Genomic DNA, 21,396 nt, shown 5'->3' with positions numbered 1-21,396 from the left:
GATGCAGTGGCTGAAGGGGGAGGGGGACGATGACACAAGAGCTACAGCATCAAAAGCTGTGGGATGTATTTATTTTGGAGTAAAATTAATAAGATTTACTGAAAGTTTTGAAATTATGTAAAGAAAATAAATTAGAACAATGGTGAATGATTGGATGTGGAGTTTGGGAGAGTGACAGGTGATGCCTACATTGGATATTTGAGAGCCCAGATGAAGAGTAGTGTCACAAATTCCCTGAAGGGACTGACCCATGTGGGAAGTCCCAGCTGGAAATCCCCCACCAAGGGATGCCTTAATTTAATGGGGCTAGGCAGAGACAGTGAAAAGTGAGATCCTGTCTGTGGTCATTATTTAACATTTAATATGAGAAGGCTGTCTTCCCTTTCCTGCATGGTGGCATTCAGTATCTCTCTCGGTGGCTCCGAGTCCTGATGAGGTGGCAGAGTAGACACAGCCACAGCCTCCACTTAGCATCGATGTCCAAGGCCACTCGTTCAGTGTGACATGAGGTCATTCCAAAGGTCCAGTGTGATCTACCATGGAGTCAGAAGTCCTCCCCCCCTTATCTCTAGGAGTACCCCAAAGAGGCCACACATCTTTCCTTGCAAACACGCTGTCCCACCAGGAAGCTCCAATGCCTGGACTCTATTGAACCTGGAAAAGTGACACTGGCTAACATTCATGTCACCTCTTGCCTAATCTTACTCCTCTTGAGTAACCCATGAATCAAAAGAAAATCAAACGATTAATAAAGGCTGGGGATTAACCCAGTGGCAGAGCTTTTGCTTAGTATGCTCAAGGTCCTTGTTGGTTCAACTCCAGGATGGGGGGGGGGGGTTAAAAATGAATCAAAAGCTAAGAGCAAGGACCTTGGGGTGAGACAGCCCTGGATTCAAAATCCTGGCATCATGACTTGTTGGCTTCAAAGAGTCTCTTCCAGTTCCTCCTGGGCATAAAATAATAATATTAAATGCCCATCTCTGGGGCACTGGAGGCTCCTGTAAGCCAGTATAGGTAGGGTCTCCACTTAGCATAATACTCAGTAATACTAATTCTCAGTAATTGGGCCACCTAACTGAAGAGACAGGGCCATGATGAAACCCTCCCAGGGCGATGGCCAGCATGTTATCCACCCCCACCCCCAGCGCCTATATCCCTGCAATGAAGGCAGCTGAAGATGGACAGTGGGAGCCTGTCAAGAGCAGGAAAAGCTTTCAGGAACTGGCCCCCTAGGAGGGTGGGAGGAGATTGGGGGCAGGCCCCAGGCAATGCCACCATCAAGTTCTATTGCTCAGTTACTAGCCCTTCTGGGGATTGTGCCGAGAATCTTTTTCCATCCAGATAGTGACTGAGAACAGGACCCAAGGAGCAGTCATGTTTCAGATGCACAGTGGGTAAGCAGAAGGAGACCCCAAAGAGGTTCAAGCATCAGTTCTCCCACTCACAGGCCTGTGAGCTTGTGTTCCTCTTCCCCACTTCCCCTCCCTGGCCAGATGGCCTCTGCTGGGAAATACAGAGGTCCACTGTGCTGCCCGATGCCCATCATACTGTATTCTAAAAATCTAATGCACCATGGGGGAGGATGCTGCCTAGTCTCATCACTCAGTCATGATAAATATTTGAGATGATGGATAAGTATATTAATTTAATCATCACATAAGGCACTGAAACATCACACTGCACCCCATAAAGATGTGCAATTATTACCTGTCAATTAAGAAACTAATTTTATTTTTTTAAAAATCCCAGGAGGGAAGTACACATCAACATGGTTTTTATTCTTAGAAGCAACATCCAAACAGAAGAAGGCAGAGGAAAGACCTGGACATATTAACAGACTGATGGCAATGTCCTGCCCACGTTTTGAATGAATTTAAAAAAAAAAAAAAAAAAAAAAAAAAAGTAAGATTCATGTTTCAGGCAGAGCTTTGGGATCTATGGGGACTTTTCATTGGACAAGAAAAGGCCTGGGGCTGGCTGACTCATCCATGTGAATGCTTGTTTTTCCTATCTTCACAATGAGAGCAGGATTCCACCTAGGGCACATGGAGTGTGATTAAACATTTACCTCCAAGTGGCCTCTCAGGGATAGCTCTCCGATCACCATGAGTGGGGAACTTTCCATTGCCTGTACCTGGAAGAACCCCAGAGAAGAGAGATGGTGAATTTCCTATCCAAAGATTATGTCTTCTCTAAATTCTGAAATCTTTAAAGATGGAATAATTTGTTTCAAATAATATGGGAAAATAAAAAGTGGGTGGAAGTATTTATTAGAGAAGGTCAGCCCAAGTTGATGAGTGGGGGATCTTTTCTCTCAACCTACAAAAGTTACTTGTTTTTAAACACATAATATCTAATACCCACTATGTATCCAAAATCCTTTTAAATACACTATACTTTGTAACCAAGCAATTCCACTCTAGGAAAAGCTGCAATGCAACTTAGTGGAAAGAGTTGTGTGATTTAAAAGAACAATAATATGGAATCCAGGCAAGGTTGTGAAGGTCTGTAAACACAGCTATTCAGGACTCTGAGGGAGGAGAATCTCAAGTTCAAGGCCAGTCTGGGCAACTTAGCAACTCCCTTGCCTCAAAATAAAAAATAAAAAGGGCTAAGGATTTAGCTCAGTAGTTGAGTGCCCTGAAGTTCTGTTTCAATCCTCAATACAAAAAAAAAAAAAAAAAAAAGACATGAAAGCAAATAATAACATAAGAAAAAAAATCACATTTCAAATTACAAAGAGATGACTTTTTCTGACACATAAAAGGCTGCTTCAGATTAATAATTCCTACACACACACACACACACAAATAGTCCAATATATGAAAAAGAAATATATGTATGTGTGCACAGATAAGCAAAATCACAATTTAATAACATACTCTAACAGAAATGAAAATTAATATAACCTTAGTGAAGAGAATTCAGCATTTATATATTGCTATATTGACTCTGCAATGCTGCTTCTAGCAATTTATTCCTCATGCATAAAACGAAAGATGAATGAGGTTATTCACTATGGCATTGTGTAAAAGACCGGAAACAACCTCCAAGCCCAGCAGTGGAGAGTGGCTAAACAAACTGTGATGAAATCCACTCAGCAGAAGCATGAACAGGGACCAGAAGTGACGGCGAGAAATTGAGCATGCCAGTCCAGTCCCAATCCTAGGCCAACCCTGAGAATCCAAAGGGAGTGAACTTGAAGTCCCAGCCAGTTTTTTCTAAATTCTAAGGAACAGATCTCAGTGACTCCAAAAAGCATTTGATTTGAGAAATCGTAAATACTAAAGTAGATTTTTGTGTCCTAATATGGCAAGATGGCCATAATACACTGTTAGAGGAGGAGGGTATGTCACAGAATGGTATTAAGGCATGATCCCATTTGCATCTCAAATTGAGATAGCATATATATATTCAGATATGCATAAAAGAAAACTGGAAGAGATACCAGGCTGTTGAAGCAGTTATTAAGTGCCTTATGGTGTGCTAGGTGCTGAGAACATACAGATAAATAAGAAATTAGATTGGAAATTCCAGGAAGGAAGAGAAATTTTCTATTTTCTCTGCTCTATGCCCAGCGTCTGGCACATAATGCATATTCAATAAATATTTATGGAAGGGGAGGGAAGAAGGAAGAAAAGAAGGAGGGAGGAGAGAAGGATAAATTATAGTCCCTGCCCTCAAATTGCTCACAGTTGCTCACAGCCTGGTGTGGACAAGCCCGCGGGCAGAGTGCAGGGAATTCTGGGAGAAAGCACTCCAAGCTGGCAGGGGCATTGGAGACACTCCCCTTCTTCCTCGACAGCGTCCTCCTGTCCGTAGACATCGTTTGCACGTCTCTGGCCTTGGCCTTGAAGTTTTCAAACTTGAAGCTTACCCATCTTCAGGGAGCCCTCTTCTTGAGGACAAATGAGAAGCAGATTACTCAGGCAGAGCCGGGGCAGAAGTCCTGATAATGGACATACCTCCAAGCTCTAGGGAAAGGACCCAGGCTGTCAACTGCCAAGAAAATTGACTTCACACAACTCACAAGTGACACCCAATGTCTCTCTAGGGAACTACATGGGAATCCTAAGTGGAGCGTTGCAGAAGAGCAAAACTAACTGGTCCTTTCCTTACAGGGTTTTCCAGGGAGTTTGAGATGGACTAAACGAGGAAGCCAGGCCAAAACTTTGTTAAAACCTCCTCAAAAGTGAGCACAAATCGTGATGAACGGTATTCTTCTCACAGTTGCTGTGTCTCTTCTCTGCCTGGGTGAGCTGCTGATAGTTTTGTTATCTATGTTCTTCTGATTCTTTTCTGATAGCACTTGCTAAATTACTGTTGCATTCAAATGGCAGAAATGACTAAAGGAAAGGCAAATTTTCAGGAAAACAAAAAAACTTTACTGAGGCTAACATTTGAGCAAAATCCTAGAGTCCAACAGGTCCTGGAAAGAATGGGTTCTGCCTCCTACCAGCTCTGCAGCCCTGGACACACTGCTGCAACTTGCTCAGCTTCAGTTTTCTCCCTGGTAAGATGGAGATTATGTCACCTCTTTTGCAAGATTACCAAGCAGATTAAACAAGATTACTAATGTGAACATAATAAAATAGAAAAAGCTCAGTGAGAGCTGGTGTCGTGACTAGTTACATCCTTCCACATTGTGTAGGTGAGAGAACTAAGGTCCAGAAGGGATGGTCAATGCCATGGCTGGCCAACATGAGATTCAAATCCAGCCCACCTGTCTTCAGAGTGCCCACTATAGACCATTTGGTCTATAGTAGCATCAATGTATTGTTGTTAAAACTATGAAATTTTTCTGTAGCATCAATGACTTATTCAGGAGCAAGGACAATAAGAAGGTAGAATGCACTTCATTTATAATCTACCAATAATTTAATCTTAGTGGGAGGGCAATCATGCTAGTAAAAATAACCGATTATTTCCCTCTTTGTAAGTTATAGTGACTTTAAAATACTGTTGTGTTAATAATGGGCTGCTCTACCTACTGAAGTTTATCTATCACCTTTAATATGCCTGTCATCTATTTAAATTAATGGCTGTTACAGAAGAATATGACCTAAAATTTTTCATCAAGGGCTGGGGTTATGGCTCAGTGGTAGAGTATTTACCTAGTACATGCGAGGCCCTGGGTTCAATCCTCAACACCACATAAAAATAAATAAAATAAAGGTATTGTGTCCAACTACAACTAAAATTTTTCATCAAAAGAAGGTTATTTTCAGCTCCCATTTTTTAATACTTATCCGTTAGCATCACCCTATATTCATGGAGGTTTTTTTTTCTCTTCCTTCAATCTAAAATGCCTTTTCTCAGTACACATGCACATTAATTTTCCAAATATACAGTAAACTCAAATTGGCTAACTGTGTACATTATGTTGGATCCTTATTTAGCATCTCTAATTCTGGACAACAAAGGCAACATGTGTTTCTTACAAATCAAATTGACAAGCTGTAGCATTTGTAGCGTATGAATTCATCATATGTAAGTCTATCTTATCATAATCACCACAAGTAATTAGTTTGGGTTAAAAAAAAGTGAACTGCATAAATGCTATGGTTTGAATGTGTCATCCTAAATTAATGTGTTGAACATTTTTCCCTACTGAGAGCCATTAGCCAAGTAGGTATGACAATTTCCTTGCCAGCGTACCCCATGTTGCTTAGAGGAAGGACTCGTGGAAATGGACTTGCCCAGGTCATTTGCAGTGACACTGCATGTAAGGTGACCTTGCTCAAGGACCAGGGCGGATCCGGGTTTAGGGCGGATCAGGGTTTAGGGCTCTCCTTGGGTTTAGGGTGGTTCCAGGTTTAAGGTGTACCCTGCTGGGAATAGGGCGTATCCTGCTACCTCAGGCGTGCCCGCTCCTGTAGTTCCCGTTGAGTTCTCCCGGGATTCAGAGAGTATTTGGGATTTTTCCCCCAGAACGTGGATTGTCTCAGAACATGTTTGTAGAGGGCCGGTGTGAGTTCGGGAATAAAGAATTGCAGTTTGAATCTACAAAGTGGTGAGTGGCTCGTGATTTTGTGCCCAGCCAGACAGCGGCATTTCCCCAGTGTGGTTACCTTGGGAGGTGAGGCCTTTTGGGAGGTGTTCAGGTTGTAAGGATGTGATATTAAGGATCTAAGGGAGTAGATTCTTTCTCTTCTGCTCTTCTACCATGTGATGATGCAGTAAGTTGGCCCATCTCATATGTTGGCACCTTCATTTTGAAATTCCCCACCCAGAACTGTGAGAGAATAAACTTCTGTATTTCATAATTTTTTTAAAAAGACTACAAAATTAACAGTTTCAAAAATGGGCAAAGAAGCCCAGCGCGGTGGCACAGGCCTGTTATCCCAGCAGTTTGGAAGCCTGAAACAGGAGAATCACAAGTTCAAAGGCAGACTCAGCAACAGCAAGGTGCTAAGCAATTCAGTGAGACCCTGTCTCTAAATAGGGCTAGCCCAGTGGTTCAGGGCCCCTGAGTTCAATCCCTAGTACCCCCCACAAGAAAAATGGACAAAGAATTTGAAAAAACACTTACCTAAGATATATAAATGGTAAATAAACACATGAAAAGATGATCATTATCATTTAACCATCAGAGAAGTGCAAATCCAACTACAAAGACTAACCCACTAGGATGATCATTTAAAAAAAAAATAATAGGAAATAATTGTTACAATGATGTGGAAAAATCAGAACCCTCCTATGTGCTGTTGGGAGGTCAAATGATACATCACTGAGGAAAAGAAACCAGACGTTCCTCAAAAGCTTAGACATATGTCACCATGAGACTCAGAAATTCCACTCCTAGGTATAATTCCAAGAGATCTGAAAACGTGTCTCTCAAAAACTGTGCACAAATGTTCATAGCAACATTTCTCTCTGGACTTTCATGACTCTCTGTTCATAACCCCAAAGTGGAAATCACCCACATGCCTATTAACTGATAATGGATAAATAAAATGTGGTCTTTCCATACAAAGATTATTTAGTCATCAAAAGGAATGAAGTGCTGATTCATGCTGCAACGTGGATGGGCCATAAAACATGGTGCTAAATAAATAGAGGCAAAGTCAGAATAACCACAGAGCATAGGATCCCATTTATATAAAATGCTCAAAAGAGGCAACTCTATGAAGACGGACCAATTAGCACCGCCTGGGGCTGAAGAGTAGGTACTGGAAGGAAATGGTGAGAAACTGCTCATGGACATAGGCTTTCTTTGGGGAGTGATGAAAATATTCTAAAATTGCTGGAGGTGGTGATTACGTAACTCCATACTGAAAACCAGTGAATTGTTCACTTGAAATGAGAGAGCTCACATACGCATGACTTAACAACGGGGATGCATCCTGAAAACGCCTCATCAGGCAATTGTGTCACTTGTGAACATGATGGAGTGTATTTATCCAAACCCAGATGCTATAGTGCGCAGCACCCCGGGGCTAGATGGAACAGCCTTTTGCTTCACTGTCCTGTGTGTGGTCAGTGGTTAACTGAAACGTCATCATGCAGCACAAGACTGTGAATTATAACTCAACAAAGCTGTTTTTGAAGAAAAGATTACATTCACAAATAGATTTTAAGGTCTTTGCTGCATAGCTTACACACACCAGCTACTCCTTCCTGAAACACAAGGCGTAGACTTGAAGTCACGGAAGCAGTGACTAAAGCAATTCCCTCAGGTCCCAGGACAGACCATCTAGGAGCCAAGGACTGGATACTCAGTGACTCTCTGCATCCCAGCCTTGTGCCAGAACCAGCAGGGAGCGAAGGGTGCACAGAAACTATTTGGATACAATGATGGTGGGTCTGTCCCCTAGGTACCTTGCTTAATTGCTCAGACCTGTCTCCATGGCTATTGGCAGTGGTTTTACTATAATCATTGAAAGATCTGCATAGGTCATGCTTTCACTAAACAACTCAAATGTGTATAAGGGAGTCGTTGACATCCTGTATATTATTTTGGCTGGAAACACTCCTGTCCTATTTCTGGGACAATTCCCCCAAGGCTCTGGGGAGTTGGAGGAGGGAGGACATGTCTTCACTTTCACTCCTCACTACCTCTTTACCATCTACTTTATGTGCCAGAACCTGAGCCAAACTTAACGCCCAGAACCTTCTTCCCAGAGTCTGAAAGAAATGCCTCAAAGCATCAGAAAAACAGAAGGGAAAGACCTTGGCTGATGGAGTAAGGAGACTCCTCCTCGCCTCTTCCAAAGGTTCTTCCTTCCTGTGTTAGAAGGCAGGGATGCTCTATCACACTCCTCCAGGGGACAAGATGCACGTAGTCAGTAGTCATCATACCTGTGGATGTTTCCCCCAGGAAAGAAAACTCCTGGGGAAGAAAAAAGCGTCCCATGTTCATCTCCATCTTCATCAACATGATCCACCCTCTCTGCCTCCCAAGAGCAGCACTGACCATGCTGCCTGAGTTGGTGGGGTGGTAATCACTGTCTCCCCAACAGGATTGTAAACCAGTTGAGGACAGGAAGGACAACTTACTTTTCTTGGTATCTTCCACACAAATAGTTATAAAACAAAACTTTGAACACATGGAATGGTAAGATGAACGATGATCCCCAAAGATATCTACATCCTAATCCCCAGAACCTGTGAATAATACCTTAGATGGAGAAAGAGGCTTTGCAGATGAGTTTACAGGACGTTGAGAGGGCAAACTATCATGGGTTATTCACCTGGGCCCAGTGCTATTGAAGCCAAAGTTTTGAGATGAAACTGGATTCCCTGTTTCTGCCTGCAGGTAAGACTGGAGTTTCTCTGCTTCTGCTGGTGGGTGGGGTCTGCCTAAGGTTGCACGCCTCAGAGAAGTGTTGCAGCTCTTAACAGTGAGCCAAGCCACCCAGAGCTGCAGCAGACCCCCCAGGAGCTCAGCCTCAATTTCTTCTTGTTGGGTGAATTCAAAGAATGAAATCCATGGAGCAGGATTAGCCAGTCTAACAGTGAGATCTACTGATAACTACAAACAGGAACGGCACTCTTTGCAGCCACAGGGCCAGAAAAGACCCAGGTGTTCTTCCTCTGAATACTAGTCTAGGTGTTTATATAGCTTTGGGTCACAGCCATTAGTCCAAACTTACGCTAATTAGGGTTTTTTAAAAGGACCAATGTTATAGTCCACATTTATGCTAATTAGGATTTGGAAACACACTAAGGCTATCGGTCAACTCTCAAGTCCCAACTTCCATTCAGTTCTGCCCTACTTCTATTCTGTGTTTGCAGGTTCCAGGCTGCAGGGCTGTACAAGCTGTGCACAGACCTGGCCACCAAAAGGTGACAGGTTTGTGTGCCTTGGCTTTCAGCAACTGGCCCACCTGCCGAGTTTGCATAGTAGGCTCCATGCAGCCCAGGCCATGCTTGTACCTGTGCTGGACCCTTCAGGCCACCATTCTGGGGCTCCACTGCCAGGCTGCTCCACTGCTTCTCGGCAGGGAACAGTAGGCCAGCTGCAGGCTTGGCAGCCAGAAAGCCTGTCACAATCACAAGGATTTTAAGAGGAAGGAAGGCTGCTCAGAGTCAGAGGAGGTGTGACAGTGCTTCTGATGTGGGACCACAAGTCAAAGAATTGAGGCAGCCTTTAGAAGCCAGAAAAGGCAAGGAAATACATTTACTGTCCCAGAGTTTCCAGAAGGAACACAGCCCTGCCAAAGGTTTGGACCTCTGACCTCTGGAGCTATAAGAGAATAAATATGAGTTGTTTTAAATCATGAAGTACGTGATAATTTGTTATGGTGGCAGCATAAATACACCTGGTCCCTTCTTCCTCTCCCTCCTCCTCCTCATCATCAGGGTGAATACTGATTGAGTTTGCTGATATAATCTTCATTAAAACGAGTGACTGCAAGTTACAGTTGTTACCCTTATTTTACAGATGAAGAAAGAGATTCAGAGAGGCATCATGGAAGTACAGTTGCAAGCAGAAGAAAATAAGTCTAGCTAAAGCAAGCCAGAAAACTGGGGATGTAGGGTGGGGGGCTGACCACATGACTGTCCATGACTCTCAGGTCCCCCAGTACACCTTTCCTTTGAGCATCTACTCTCATTAGTGAAATAACGAGAGCCTACTGCGTGCCAAGCACTGTGCTAAGTGCTGAGGAAGCAAAAACCCAGACAGGATTCCTGCTCATGTGATGCCTGATGCCCACAGCCAAGGGCGAAGGCACAGCCATCTAGTCGTCACCCTGAAAGAGAGGCAACTCAGCTGCGCTGAGGACTATGAATGGCGTGAGCACAAATGACAGGCAGCAGAGGTGAAGTGACATAGAGCAGCAAGCCAGGGTCACCGGGTATTCAGAGCTGAAAGGAGAAGGTCACCACCTCCTTGCTGGTGTCTCAGATACATGTATAGTTTCATTCCCTCTTGATCTCCCGGCCCCATATGTAGTACTGCTACTGGGAAGATTGTACAGCCATACCATGTGGGCTTCCAGAGACACCCAGGCTGCTTTGGGTGACATTCTGTTATTTTTTTTCACTATAGTAAGATAGGTAGGTAAGTAGATAAATAGATATTTATATGTATATATCTTATATAATATATATATGCACAAATATATGTATATAAAATACAACAGATACAATTGTGTACACAAAAAGTATTTAATACAATGTATGATGATTATTACTTTTTACTATTTATTTTTTAGTTGTAGTTGGACACATTACCTTTATTTTATTTATTTTTATGTGGTGGTAAGGATTGAACCCAGGGCCTTGCACATGCTAGGCAAACACTCTACTGCTGAGCTACAACCCCTGCCCAAATAATTATTAAATATGCATATAATATAAACATGTATATATTATATCTGTTATATTTTACTAAAATTATATGCACATACTATACAATGTGTTAATATATAACATGTATACATTATATAAAACCATATGTGTATATTATACATATCATGTATATATGCACATATAACATGTATATTGTATAAAATATGTAACATGTATATGTTGCATATATAACATGTATATATTACATATACATATGTAGATTGCATGCAGATATATGTATATAACATATATTTCTATCATTATATGTATAACATGTATATGCATATATAATATATGCACATGTAATATGGGTATATATTATGTGCACATTATATGTATATATGTACATATCCTGTGCATATTATATGTATATATGTCTACATATAAACAAAATATGCCAGTTTAATCTTTTCCTTTTTTCGTTTTGGCAGTAATGGGAATGGAATTCAGTGCCTTGAACATGCTAGGCGAGTACTCTACCATCGAACTATACCCCCAATCCCATTTTGGCCATTTCTTTTTTTTTTTAATATTTTATTTTTTGGTTGTAGATGGACACAATATCTTTATTTTATTTTTATTTGGTGCTGAGGATCAAACCCAAGACCTCGCACGTGCTAGACGAGTGCTCTACCGCTGAGCCACAACCCCAGTCCCATTTTGGCTATTTCTAAGTATACAATTTGGTGGCATTAATTACAATCACAATGTTGTATAACCATCCCCACTATTTTCAGAATTCTTCATCACCCCAAACCCATTAGACTCCAAACCCACTCAACAACTTCCTGTTCCACTCTCTCTCTCCAGCACATGTAACCCCTAATCTCCTTTCTCTATGAATTCACCTGTCCTAGGTGCCTCGTGACACGTGGAGTCATTCGAAGTGTGCTTGGGGTCTGGTTTACTTCACTCAATACAGGGTTTTCAAGGCTCATCCCTGCCGGAGCAGGTGGCAGAACTTGATCCTTGGTTAAGGCCCAAGAATATTTCATGGCTTCTGGGGGATGACTGCATGGCCTCATCCGCTCAGGCACAGTGCTAGTTCCAGCTTGGGACAAGTCCCTCTGCTTGTTTCACCTCAAGATTCCCCATTTGTAAATGGGAACATTTCTCCTTTTTTCCAGATGCTTTTATTGGTGTATTATAATTATATATAGTAGGGAGATTTGTTGTTACATATTTGTACATGCACACAATAATGTAATTTGGTCAATTTCAAAAAAACAAACAAAAAAAAAAAACGGGAACATTTCTTAAAAGCAAGGAACTGCACAGAAGCCAAGGCTGGCTGATGGTATTTTAAGGCCATGGTATAGATGGAGCAGAAGAGAATGAGATATGGAGTTCCAGGTGTAAGCAAAGTACCACCTGCCCAAACACCTCCTACAAAACCACCATCAGAGACCTGCAGTTCTCCAGCCCAGGATTGAGGCTAGGAGGCCAATCCTCCCAGGATAGGCAAGCAGTGGAGTTGGCTAAAGCAAGGCTGAGGCAGGAGGATCACAAGTTCAAGGCCAGCCTGGAGAACTTATAAGACCCTGTCTCAAATAAAAATAAAAGGGCTGGGGATGTGGCTTAGTAGTACAGTGCCCCTGGGTTCAATTCCCAATATTAAAAGAAGAAATAGGAGGAGAATTAGAGGTGGGGGAAGAAGGAGAAGGGAAAGAAAAAGAAAAGAAGGGGCTAAAGCCAGGTGTGGTGGTGCATGCCTCTAATCCCAGCAGCTTGGGAGGCTGAGGTAGGAGGATTGCAAATTCAAAACCAGCCTCAGCAACAGTGAGGTGCTAAGCAACTCAGTGAGACCCTGGGGATGTGGCTCAGTGGTCGAGTGCCCCTGAGTTCAACCCCTGGTACCAAACAAACAAATAATCAAAAAAGGGGGCTAAAGCAGGCTGCTGTTAGGAAAGCAATACAAGCCTGAGGCTCCTGTGAGGCCTTGGGAGTGGCTGTGACCCTAAAACACTGGAAAGAGTACACTCCTGTCAGCTCCCATCCTTGCCAGAGCTTTCTGTCAGAGCTTTCTATTTGTTAAAAGAAACTGGAAGCCTGGATTTTCTTGTGAATTGGTCTGATTTTCAAATGCTGGGAATTCATTCTTAGACTGTTTAACTTAATAAAAAAAAAAAATTAACAATACAAAAACTAGATCTGTAGGCTGCATCTGACACAGGGACAACCAGTTGGTGGTCTTTCTGTCTTAGCCCATTATTTTGAAAAGAGGGGAGATGCAGGCACCCTTCTCCTTGCCCTCACAGAACCAAAAGCACGTGATAGAGGGCAAAGCTCACAGGTTAAGTGAAGACCCCTTTCTCCTAATTTCCTGAGAAGCCTCAGTACATCACTTTCCTACCCTGAACCTCAGGATCCTCCTCATCTGTGGAATGAGGGAGAGACTACATGTCCTGTAAAGTCTCTTTTCATCTCTGATATTTTAAAATTTGACCTCCTTCGGGGCTGGGTGGCTTAGTGATAGAGCACTCACCTAGCACATGCGAGGCCCTGGGTTCGATCCTCAGCACCACATAAAAACAAATAATCAAAAATAAAGGTATTGTGTGCAACTAAAAAATAAATAAATAAATATTTTAAAAAAAGAAAGAGGAATTTAAAAAAAAAAATTTTTTTTTTACCTCCTTTAAGGCGCTGCCCCAGAGGGAACCCAGCTAACAACCTGCTTGGGAATTTGTGTGTAAGGAAGTATATTTTTAATTAACAAATAAGAATTTTATACATTTATGGCATATTATGTTTTGATATATGTACACACTGCAGAATGAGCCAATCAAGCTAATTAACATGTCCATCTCCTTACACATTTTTTGTTGATTTTTTTCTTTTTCATTGCAATCTTTTTTTTTTTTTTTTTTTCTGTATTGAGACTTGAACCCACGGCCTCACACATGCTAAGCAAACGCTCTACCACCCAGTCCCATTCGTTTTCATGGCAGTAAAATATGCAGATAATTTACCATTAGTGACACTCAGCTCAGTCTTATGTTGTGTAACCATCTCCACAGTCTAGTTTCAGAATATTTTCAACACCCTCAACAATCTGTCTCTCATGTTCCCAAGTTTCAGAGGGGAAAAAAACCTCTTTTTTTTATCTGATTCAGAGTAATTTTAATATTCTGAATTCATTCAATTCATTCTAATAACCCACATGGAGAACTCCCAGCAGCCTCTTGGGTTGGCAGTTCCCTTCCCTGACCTACCCCACAGCCAGAACAAGATCCAAGAGGTCTTTGAAAAAGGATGTGCATTCATGAGTCCCTGAGGATTTGATTTTTGGGGACCCTTGCCTGTACCCCTTGACCAGCTGATGACATCAAAGCCCTGCACATGCTGGCTGGGGGTGTGGCCCCACGGCGGGGTGCTCACAAGTATCCCAAGTAGGTGAGGTTCCATGCAAGAGGCCCTGGGTCTGATCCTCAGCACTACACTAAAAATAAAAACAAAACCCTACACATTATGACCACAGATGATCCAAGCCCAGTTCTCATTAGCAGGAAGCAGGGCAGGAATAGCCAGTCGTCCACACCTCCTTCCTCTCCCCAGGGTATGTGTGCAGCCAGATCCAGGGTGAACTGAGAAAACAGGGACACCAGAGCAAGCTCGTTCGTTATGCTAATTGCATCCAGTGGAAAGGCCAGCCCTCTTCCGAAATGATGTTATTAGGATGTAATGTGCTCTTTTACGAAATGACATTGGAAGGAGATGCAACATTTGGGTCTTGTTTTGTTTTAATTTGGCAAAATGAAAAATGAATTGTTCCTCACCTAAAATTTTGGAAGATTCACTGATGTGTGAAATTAAATTTGGTGGAAACACCAGCCTATTTGTGATGAAGAGCATCCCCTGAGCGGACTGGGAAGGGGACCTGAGGTTCATGGTGCTGCGCAGGCAGGACAGTAGCACTGGCCTCTCCTTTCCATGGTCAGTTATCAAGCAGGTCAGCGCTGCAAAAAGTGAGGATGTTAAATAAAACCTCACGCCCATCACTCAGCCTCCAAAATGGTCACCCAAGGGCCATGTTCACATTATCCTCACCACCACCCCTACACCATTTGGAAGCAAAACCCAGATATCACATGGTCCCCACAGTAAGTATTTCAGGATAAATCTCCAAAAGCTAAGAAACATTATTGGAATTTGATATTATACCAAGAATTTCTTTCTTTTTTGGAGGAAGGGGTACTAGGCATTAAACCCAGGGGTGCTTAATATGGACCCACATCCCAGCCCTTTTTTGTTTTTTATCTAGAGACAGGGTCTTGCTGAATTGTATAGGGCGTCGCTAAGTTGCTGAGGCTGGCTTTGAACTTGTGATCCTCCTCCCTCAACCTCCAGAGCTACAGGGATTATAGGCCTGTGCCACTGCACTCAGCCTACAATAATTTCTTTTTTCTTTTTTAAATACTTTTAGTTGTAGATGGACATAATACCTTTATTTTGTTCATTTAGTTTTATGTGGTGCTGGGGATCAAACCCAGTGCCTCACACATGCTGGGCAAGTACTCTACCACTGAATTATAACCCCAGGCTCCAATAATTTCTTAATATCATCAAATACCCTGTTAGGATTTGGGGGTTTTATTTTATATTTGTTTATTTTTTTATTGATTGATTAATTGATTGCAGTAGTAGGTGCTGTAGTCAACTTGAAGGTTGAAGCGGGAACTACTTTATTGCGAGTGAACTCAGCGGGAACTGAATGAGAACTCAAAGTAGCGGGCACCCAAGGTAGCAGGAGCCGCTTCTCTGCCGGACAGCAGAGGTACATATACCCAACTAATTACACACAGCTTAACTTAATTAACATCATCTAGATACAGCAGTCAGTCATTAAGGAATCCTCATCATCTTAATGGCTCACTGGCGTTGCTTCACAAACCACTCCTCCTGGCAAAGTGCCAGGCGCCATTTGACTTGATTTGCATCCCCAATATCTCCTCCCTTTTGTTTTATTAAACAACAAGTACATGGCTTAGGGACCGTGCATGTTTTAGGTTGTCCAATACTACATATGGTCCTTATCTGTCATTCTGTGGTCTTACCTCAAATCATCAGCCTCCTGTCTTAGGTTGGTACCACTGTAATTGGATCTTACCCGTCTTTGACTACCGGCCCAATATATTTAGCGATCATAGTGGTTTACCATAAACAACCTGCCACAAGCAGAAGGAGGAGGATACAAAATGCCACGACACCAAACCATTGACGGCTCCAAGTAAGAAGCCCTTGGAAAAATTGTACCACCGATGACACTGTCAGCAAAGATACCCTGGTACTATTATAATTTGTTGTATCAGTTCAAGATGCATATAAGTGATACACAATCCAGGTAAGTTCCACAAGCAGCTTAAAGCAGAGGAATCCATTAATATGTCTATTTCTTCTTGAAGTAAATATTGATGCAACAGTCTGTACAGTTTGTGTGATAGCTGTTGCAGAAGCTGTAGTAGTAGCAGCAGAAACAGCAACAGCTGTGATGATGGTAGCTGTAATTCCGAAGTCTCATTTGGTTTTTCAGTAATACTGAAAATTCTTCTATTTTTGTCTTAAGGTAGGAATTCTGGCAATAATGGCTAAAGAAAATTGTGCAACATTCCAGCAGGCACTAAGAAAACAATTTTCTGAACAATTTAGTACATTATTCTGAACAGAATTATTAGATATAATGAAAAGGAAAGGTGAAAGTAAACAAACAGATCTGTTAATCTCCTTTTTTGTTCACATTAAAACAATACCCAATTTAAATTAAACTATTTAAATCACATGAATAAAAGATATTTGGATCCTATTTTTTCATGAGCGCTCCTGATATATGGACACACGCACATACAGATATACAACACATAACACAAGTGTACACACATAACACAATAGTAGTAAAGGCCTTGCAGCTTTTCACAGGTGAAATCTCCATTGCAATGTTTAAAAACTCCACAGTTGGGGGCTGGGGATGTGGCTCAAGCGGTAGCGCGCTCGCCTGGTGTGCGTGCGGCCTGGGTTCAATCCTCAGCACCACATACAAACAAAGATGTTGTGTCCGCCGAGAACTAAAAAATAAAATATTAAAAAAAAAAAAACAAAACTCCACAGTTGATTAAAAAAATAAAACTGATCAGAAAAACATTAACCTAGGTCTGTATGGGCTCAAAAATAAAATAGAAAAATTCTTCTTGTACCTTGCATATGGGTTTGAAGGTATTCCCGTAAGTAAGCCTCAAAATTTTTTGCATTCGAAATAGGCCTTAATGGTGCTATTATTCATTAGCCTCCAGGTGTGGGAACCATTGTCGAAGATGTAAAGATAGCTAAACTGGAGTTCTGGATATCAGCTGTTATGGATTTTGAGCCAAATCATCTTCTTTTTGGTCTGTAGAAATCACTTTAGTCTCTCTGGAATCCAAATCTGCTGCTGTTCTCCCTGTGGAAACACACAAACAGACCCCCGACTCAAGACAATCACTGGGTCAAGACCTTTCCATTGTCCAGTTAGAATATCCTTCCAAAGTACCTTTGGCTTATGTACATTTTTTGGACACAAGTGCCTTTAAGCAGCACTAAGTCCTGATGAATCCAAATTTAAAAAGTTTAACATAAAAAGGGTTATATTATCAGCCGCTCGACCAGCACGCTGGCTTCATATAAGAGGTTCGTAGAATAGAAGTTAACTAGTGAGATCAAAATAAACACACAAGACTCAATTACCTTTTTCTTTGACCAGGTCTGAGATGGCCCTCCCTCTAGCTCCTGCCTCGAACCACCTGGTAGGGTAGCAAGGCTTACTCAGGACTAGCAGGAGAGAGAGAGAGAGCACGCCAGAGGATGGCCTTTTATTGGGGAACAAGAAATTCACGGAAGGGTTCTCGCACCTAGATAGGGTGGGGATTAGTTCGACACAGTTTAGCCAGAACGCCTTACACCCAATCAGGGAGGTGCCCAATCAACGTGCGAGAATGGCTTCCCACATATGCCCCCTTTTTTCTCTTAAAAATTAGGCGGTGGTTCATTCTCGAGTTTCTGCATTCTTGTTCTGAAGACTCGCCATCCTATAATTACAACACAAAAGAAAATTAACAGTGAAGAGAACAATCCAATAATGTACCAGGCCGAGTGTTTAAGAATATTTCCAGGGTTAAATCCATTTATCTCCTTCAATATTTGGTTAGCCAATATTTTTGACAAAAAAATAAAAATCCAAAGTGGTCCTCTGTGTGCCTTCCTACAAGACATGCAGCAACCCATTGACCTTCTGTGCTGTCATCTGCCATTGATGCTCCAATTCCTTGGGAACACTTCCGTCTCTCTCCCTGATGAGGTCATTGGGTGGCCAAACCCTCCCTGTTCACCTGGGACTTTCCCAGCTTAAACATATCAAGTCTTACATTCTGAGAAATCACTCCATCCCAGGCAAACCGGGACAGTTGGTCTCCACCGGGGGAAGCCAGGTTTTCAGGAAGTAATTCTTCCACATCCCCTCTCTCCTTGTATCATACTGCACAGAGAAGTAGGAGTCACCGTGTAGATAACAGGTCCCAGAATTCAGCATCAGGCTGTGGTCCCAAGCAGACAGTCCTGGGTGCAGCAGCAACTTGGTGGCTGTCTGACTGGCATCCCTTCTATCAGCACTATGCTGATTTCCTTAGGCAGCGCCCCCTACCCACAGCCCATGTGGGACAACAGCCCCAGATCCAGGGATGAGAGCCCAAGCTAGTTGGTACCTGCCATCCCCCAAGCCACAGCCTGGCCCAGTGGATTACAAAGGTGGTTTGCTAGGGACATTTTGGAAAATATTTCCTCCTTTTTCCTCCTCCTCTTCTCCTCCTCCTCCTTCTTCTTCCCTTCTTTTTCTTCTCCCCCTCTCCTATAGCATAAATTTTCACTATTTTAAGCCTAGACATCAATGAGTTTTAGTAAATTTACTGATTTGTGCCACCATCACCACAATACAGTCTTGGAACATTTTCATCATCTCAGTAGGGTCCCTCCTGCCCGTGTACAGCAACTCCCCAGCCCCAGGCAACCACCAACCTATTCTTTCTCTATGGATTTGCCCTTTCTCAACATTTCATGCAGGTGGAATATGCAATACATGGTCTTTTATGACTCACTTCTTTTCTCTGGCCCATCTTCATCCATGTTGTCACTGCTATTAGTTCTTTATTCCTTTTTATTGTTCGGTAATGTTACATTGTATAGATAGATCATGTTGTATGTATCCATTCATCCCTTTAAGGACTTTTTTTTTTTTTTTTTTTTTTGGTACTAGGGATTGAACTCAGGGGTACTTTACCACTGAGCTGCATCCCCAGCACTTTTTATTTTTTGAGTTGAGTTTTTAAGTTGCTAGGGCTGGCCTCAAACTTGAGATCCTCCTGCCTATGTCTCCTGAGTAGCCAGGATTACAGGTGTGTGCCACTGTAATTCCAAAGGGACTGCACCCTTTTACATTGTTATCAGCCATGCAGACAATAAGAATTTCTGTTTCTCCCCATCCCCTCCATTTGTTATTCCACCTTTTTTAATGAGAGCCATACTCATGGATAGGGAGTTGTATCTCATCTCATTTTTTAATTTGCATTTCTGTAACTAGCTCTGTACACCACCACACCCAGGGTAGAGGTGGACTCCCCCCTCCAGGAAGAGGTCCCCTCTAATCTTGTTTTTTTTTTGGGGGGAGCTCCCCACCATACCCAAAGTAAAGGGGTCTCCCCCCTCCAGGGGGAAGATCCCTCTAACCCGGGTGTGGCGGGGGGAAGCTCTGGACACCACCGCACCCAGGGTAGAGGGGACTCCCCCTTCCAGGAAAAAGGTCCCCTCTAACCTGGGTGTTCAGGGGAAGCTCCCCACCACACCCAGGGTAGAGGGGACTCCTGCCTCCAGGGGGAAGGTCCCTCTAACCTGGGTGTCATGGGGGAGCTCTGGACACCACTGCACCCAGGGTAGAGGGGACAACTCCCCCCTCCAGGATACAAGATATACCCCGGAAATAGGAGGCACTATGCCAGGACCGTCGGAAAGGTTTTCCAATTTTTTATGCAAAATGCGAGTCGGCTTTCCTATCCAACAGGAATCCTTGGCAGATAAACTGGACTGTCCTCTACAGAAGAAAGCACAAAAAGGGCCAGTCAGAAGAAATTCAAAAGAAGAGAACCCGACGTGCAGTCAAATTTCAAAAGTCCATCACTGGTGCATCCCTTGCAGATATCATGGCCAAGAGGAATCAGAAACCAAAAGTTAGAAAGGCTCAACGAGAGCAAGCTATTAGAGCTGCCAAGGAAGCAAAAAAGGCTAAGCAGGCATCTAAAAAGATGGCAATGGCTGCTGCTAAGTCTCCCACAAAGGCAGCAACTAAGAAAAGACTGTGAAACCGGTGAAGGTTTCTGCTCCCCAAGTTGGTGGAAAACGCTAAATTGGCAGATGAGATTTTAAAATAAAGATGTATCTATAACTTTAAATAAATAAATAAATATTTAAAAAATAAAAAATAAATGCTATCATAATTAACATATTTGCATTAAAGGCCACACTGTATATATTCAGTTATTTCATGATGCTGTACTATTAATATACCATTAATAACTAAATACCATAAGTATATAACATGAATTTTGTTATATACAGTACAAAAGACCACAAAGCAGTCACACTATTCATTTTTTAAGCTATGATATGGATACTGTATCAGTATTGAGGGCCACAAGGCAGCAAGCTTATCCATTTTTGATGCTGTAATGTGGATTTCACATGAGTATTAAAGTCTGTAGGGCAGCTATAATGTCATTTTTATTGATGGATAAAAATGGATAAAAATTTGGATAACATCTCAGTATGAAAGGCCACAATGCAGCTATTTTATTGGTTTTTGATGTTATTCTATGGATATAACATTAGTACTGAAGATCACAGTCCTGTAAACAAATTGTTATTTTAGTGCAAATGTCTACAAAGCATCTCTTTTCTTAGATTTCGATATTATAACATGAATATTATATTAATATTAAAGGTCTGAGGGAAGCTATGGTATTAATTTGACTTGCTTCATATTGATATCAAAGTATTACTACAACCAGGATGTTATTAAATTAGTTTTACTTGCTAAAATATGAACATTTCATCAATCTCAAAGCCACAGGGAAGGTATTGTATTAGTCTAGATTCTGTAGTTTGGATATTGTATTAATATTAAAGACCACAGGAGGGGCTGGGGATGTGGCTCAAGCGGTAGCGCGCTCGCCTGCAATGCGTGCGGCCCAGGTTTGATTCTCAACACCACATACAAACAAAGATGCTGTGTCCGCCGATAACTAAAAAAAAATAAATATTAAAAATTCTCTCCCTCTCTCACTCTCTTAAAAAAAAAAAAAAAAGACCACAGGAGAGCCATAATAATATATTTAGAGGTCACAGTATGAATATTATATTAATAGTATAGCCACATTCTAGCAGTTACATTAGTTTATACTACTGTAGTATGAATATTATATTAGTATTAAGGACTACAGGCAGGTATTACATTAACTTTATATACTACAATATGGATATAATATTATATAATATGAAAGGCCAAGAGTACCTATTATATTAATG

At 42.0% G+C, this 21,396-nt stretch overlaps 1 pseudogene; it reads left to right on the top strand.

Moving 5' to 3' along the window:
• The first annotated feature begins 8,354 nt into the window (after window positions 1-8,354).
• On the top strand, window positions 8,355-20,218 carry LOC143385416 (large ribosomal subunit protein eL24-like; annotated as a pseudogene).
• The last annotated feature ends 1,178 nt before the right edge of the window (window positions 20,219-21,396 follow it).

This window comes from Callospermophilus lateralis, chromosome 19 (genome assembly GCF_048772815.1).
Source record: "Callospermophilus lateralis isolate mCalLat2 chromosome 19, mCalLat2.hap1, whole genome shotgun sequence".
NCBI lineage: Eukaryota > Metazoa > Chordata > Mammalia > Rodentia > Sciuridae > Callospermophilus > Callospermophilus lateralis.
This window is presented reverse-complemented; position numbering and strand designations above follow the sequence as displayed.